At 38.4% G+C, this 5,000-nt stretch overlaps 1 protein-coding gene across 2 annotated transcripts in view; it reads right to left on the bottom strand.

Annotated features, from left to right (window-relative positions):
* The window catches only part of LOC137983921 (ankyrin repeat domain-containing protein 11-like), a 51,188-nt gene that overhangs the window by 45,849 nt on the left and 339 nt on the right, over window positions 1-5,000 (bottom strand). The window contains exon 2 of one of the 2 annotated variants that reach the window (XM_068831187.1): window positions 4,384-4,438. The gene's annotated coding sequence lies outside the window, so the exon portion shown is untranslated. Of the gene's footprint in view, window positions 1-2,704; window positions 2,721-4,383; window positions 4,439-5,000 lie in introns of those variants that run through there. The other variant, XM_068831261.1, reaches the window with a different exon arrangement.

Genomic DNA, 5,000 nt, shown 5'->3' with positions numbered 1-5,000 from the left:
ATGGGCACTCCATGGACAATACAATAATTGGGTTTGGTATGGGCTACTGCATTCCATATCAAACCCATACTTGGCAGTCTGTCTTCATTTAGTTATAACTCTATTGTCTTAAACTATTGGATTGCTCCGTATTTGGTAGCACTCCATAGATGCCCCACATGATCTAGTATAGGAATGATATGGCTCAGCCCCATACCAATACCACATGATCTCTGACCCCTTACTTTGGCAGCACTCCATCCAATTCCCACATTATCCAGGCACACTGGTATATGATATGGGAATGCTATGGGGATTTGGTGAAGTCCCATACAAGATCATGCTGGCCCATATGATATGGGAATGATATGGTAAACTTCCATACAATTCCACATTATTGTCTAGGTACATGTATGCTGCATCTGATATGGGAATGAAATGACTTTTCACACAATTCCCGTCCTGTCCCATACATTCAGTGAACAGCTGTGATTTCTTCCTAGTGTTGGACTACATTCAGTCAATTCACTGGTCAGTTTTGTGAAGTAATAAGGTCCTTTAATCAACTTACAAACAAGTAGCACAGGTTCACATTCAGCTTCAATGGGTATTAATTTATGTACAGATCATTACATTTCAGCAACTGCAAAAACTAAAAAGGTTATAATATCCTGCTCCTGTAAAATATATTCCAGCAAATCAGAGATGTACCGGAAACTACAAAAAATCCATTACAGTCAAGCTATTAACAGTAACAGTTACTACCATAGCTCACAGGCAAAAAAATAGAATGCAGAGTTCAAAGCATAGCCTGCGAGCAGGCTCTCTCTCTTCGGTGGGAGAGAAGGAGAGCCTGCACGCATCCCTTTGAATTTTGAATGCCGCCTCCTGATGTCACGCTGAGAGAGCTGTCAAAAATTAGCCAATCAGCGCGCACCAGAAGTAAACATTGAAAAAAAACACAAAAACAGAAACCCACGCGTTGTGTATTTCAATTTGCCCGAGGCAGAAACTAAAAAAAACTGTAAAGGAAGGAAGCCTTCGCCAGAAAAGCCTAACAACTATTGCTGATGCTGTAAAGCGTAGCTGAATATTCAGTACGGTAATTCGTCGAAGTCCCTTCCGCGGAAAAAGTGTTTCGTTCGTCAGGGAAAAATTTAGCACACAAACTTCAAACGACGGGAATCGTAATAGAGACATTCGTTTTCCCTGACCGCATCTCCACTGTGTGAGACTCGTCGACCACAACTGCTGCCAAATTTCGGTAAAGCGAAGCGGAATTATCTTTTTAAATTTATTTTAATGAAATACAGACATTACAACTGCTACATAACACTTTAATACTAGACAGATATTCTAATACCTACACCATTTTATTTCAATTGTGGTTATAGATATGTATTTTACTAATTCAATAATTTGAAAATTGGAATATTTTGTTTTCAAGTGTATCGGAGTATTGCGGAGTTACGAGGAGATCGAGCAATCATTTGTGGAGCCGCCTTTTCGGCTTAGCCTAATACTTGCTAAAATCGTGTAGAGTTCCTCTATCGTTAAATCAGCAACAGAGGCAGCCACGGTGACATGAAGTCGCCCTCGTATTTTGGCCGCTACGAAAAACAGTTGGGAAATAAGACTTTTCTCGAATTCTGTGGATAACAGAGATAGAACTTCCTTCCTTCCAGTAGAGAGGCCATTGCATCGCGTTGCCCGACCTTTAATTATGTAAAGTTATGGTAAATTGCAACATTCTACAATTTTCTCAGACGCATTTCTGACCACCTCATCTCTGCGAAGCGAAGAGGCTTTTCTTGTTGTCGGAGCTTGTCAATGGTGACGTCACGAGGTAATTTAATTTCAGCCAATCAGTATTTTGCGTCCAAAATTTGGACGCGACATTCAAAATATAAAGCCATGCGGGCAGGCCCTCATTCTACCCCCAACCCCAGTCCCTCAGAGGGCCTGCTCGCAGGCTATTCAAAGCAGTACCTAAACATTTAATTCATGATGTTTTAAAATTAAATAAGAAAAAAGCTTTTCAACATTTCAGATAACCCACAGAGCTATAACAAGTCTGCAAAGAGAGATCCTTAAATACATCAAACCATAGCTGGTTGAGGACACAGAACTGGCTGCTAAGCATTTTTGTCTGCTGTAAAGGACCTTTCCCTGCTGTCCCATCAAAGAGTTTTTTCGGGAAGTCTCTTTATACTCTTTCATGGCAACTTAAAAAAAACAGTATATACAGTATTATTATACTTAAATGATGCATGTAGTGTCATTCCTGTAAATCACTGATCATTTCTATTGCAACTAAAGTGTGTGAAGAGTAAACTCATAAATTTGGATCTCTTTACTTACAAACGTCAATAATAGCTTTCTCAGGCATTTTTTGCATTGATTACAATAGTTAAAGTGACAGCATTTAGCATTTTTAAGAGGAGGAATCATTTGTCAATCGTATACATATAACTTTGCGGTACGAGCTGCAGCACTTGTATTCCAAATCATCTGCTTCACCATTTGCTCTAAAACTTCATTATTCTTCATTAAAGTTTACTAATTTTTTACAGGGTTATAGCATTTAAGCCAAATTGAGTATCCTTGCTTCACAAATTGACTCAAAGGGGTGAAAATGTGAATTCTATATACAGGTAAACTGTTCCTCATTTCAAAGACACTAAGGCATCAAATCAAATTATATTCGCTTAACGTTAACGCTTACCTTTTTACTTGAGTTGTTGTAAGCATTTCCTGGCCTGGATCAGGATTTAAAGAGCAAAACTAACCAAAAAATCGTCACCATGCACGAAAGTGTGATCGAAGATACACAAACGTTTGAATAAAACCGCCCAAAATCTGTAAGAGCTGGACTGGTTACCACTGACTGCTGACCAAAACGAAAAGGGCTCACTAGTTTCCAGTGCGGTCTCTCACGTGTTATTCAAGATGGCGGAGGATGACAATCTTTCCACGGATTCATTATAAATGGGCAAGATTTGAAAGATACTAGAGTTCATTGAAAGGATTATTAGTACTGACTTGGAGTGTGTAATTTTCAAGAGTAATGCATCACGTTCCTTTTGGAATAAGGCCGATTATGAGAGCATCAAACAAGGTAATCCGTTGATGATATTTGTCACAATCTATAGAATACATCAGAATAAAAGCTCTCTTTTTCATTTCTCTGTGTACAAAGTGATTTTATGTTCAAAGTTTGGGGCCTTTGAAGGACATTGTTTAAGCAAAGTACATATATATTACGAGAAGTGAATAAACTCGAAAAATATCGCATTCACATTGGCATGCTTTGAATAAGACCAAACCTTGGTTATACATGTATTAAAGGTTGAAGTTAAAGCTCATTTTTTCAAGGCACCAGATGAAATCAAATCCTAAAAGGGCACTTACACTTTGATTATTGTCTCACTGCCATATTCAGTACTATGCACAAAATTCTCGAGAATTTCAACTCACTCAAGCGACGACCCTCAAGTTGAATCATTGACTGGAATTCTTAAAGATTCCCATAAAATCCTAGTCCACATTGCCCTTTTAGCTTTCACTTCCCAAAAATTAGGCCTGGAAATCCAGAAAAGCCTGGCAAAGCCTGGCTTAAAAATCTTGGAAGGCCGGGAAGACCAGGCTTTTTGGCCCAACAGTGTGACAGTTTAAATTGCTTTAAAACATGAAATTTTAAGTACTACAGCTGTACTTTAGCATGATAGAATGAGAAGAACTTAAATCATTTACATATCTCTTTTATCAGAGACTCTGTACATCTAAGAATAATCATGCAAAGGTTTAGTCTCAGGTGTCAAATTTAGAAACAGTCAATATAATATTCATGTTCAAGTGTGAGATATAAAATAATGTTTACGTTGCTATGTACATTAAAGATAATTGGCCGTTAAACCATAACATCATCATATTTTGCAAGACATCATCAAGGCCATTTTAAAGATTTTTAATTCAACGACAGTTCAATTGAGCCCACAGAGTTTGGTTAAGGTCACTGGTCACTAAGTAATTACAGACAATGTTACACTAAATTGCAGTCAATGTCTGTAATCTTGAAGACTTAAAAATGTTTGGCCTAGAAATTTAAAAAAGCCTGGTCAAGCGTGGCTTGAATCTTAAGGCCTGGAAGGCCGGGCTTTTTTGACCAGGGTTGCCGAGAAAGCTTGGCCTTGGAAGTAACAAGGCCAGGAAGGCCAAGCTTTGGTGGCCAAGGTTGCCGAGAAAGCTTGGCTGTGGCCATGCTTGCCAGGCTTTACCAGGCCGCATTTTCCCTCAAAAACCTGGAAAGCCTGGCCTGGCCTGACCTGCCTTTGCCAGGCTAGCCGGGTTTTTGGCCGGGCTCCTGATGCAAGGGAAATACAAATAGGCACTAACACTACTTACCAACAAGCGTACTCGAAAGGTCCTCTGGCACTTGGAAACTTCCTTTAAAGGAGACCTGATTTAAAAGAAAAAATTGAAGGGAAGTTATATGCATCCAAATATAAGCCTGGATCTACAGTGTTCAGGTTTGAAGATTTTCACTATTTGTCTTTAATTTTGCAGTTACTGAAGGGTTAGTTTTAAAGAAAAGATTTATATCAGATTGCATTAATTGAAATATACCTGGTCTTGGCTTCTAATAACAACCCTGAAGTTATAAATTTTGTTTTGCATTATAACCATCATCACTTGCAGTTTACAAGTTGAACACAAGTTACGATAACTTATAAAGCATATAATTATGTAGAGTTTCTTTGGGCAGTGTTAATGGCTTAAAGGAATCATCAGAATGCCAAAGTTTTGGAGTCTGAACCCTCTCTACTTTCCTTTACATCATATACATGAATTGGTAGCAGATGGTGAATTTTCATGTTTGTACATTGTGAGAGTATACACGGTTTTTTGTCTTTGCTAGTGCTGTGTTGCATCTTGTTGTAACTTCTTGTGTAAAGTTAGATTGAGACAGGTGAGGTTGTAAAAAATGCTCCTGTATAGCAAACATCCCTTGCATATAATTG

The sequence above is a fragment of the Montipora foliosa genome, chromosome 1, assembly GCF_036669935.1.
Source record: "Montipora foliosa isolate CH-2021 chromosome 1, ASM3666993v2, whole genome shotgun sequence".
NCBI lineage: Eukaryota > Metazoa > Cnidaria > Anthozoa > Scleractinia > Acroporidae > Montipora > Montipora foliosa.
The sequence above is the reverse complement of the archived record's forward strand: the minus strand, read 5'-3'. Positions and strand labels throughout refer to the sequence as shown.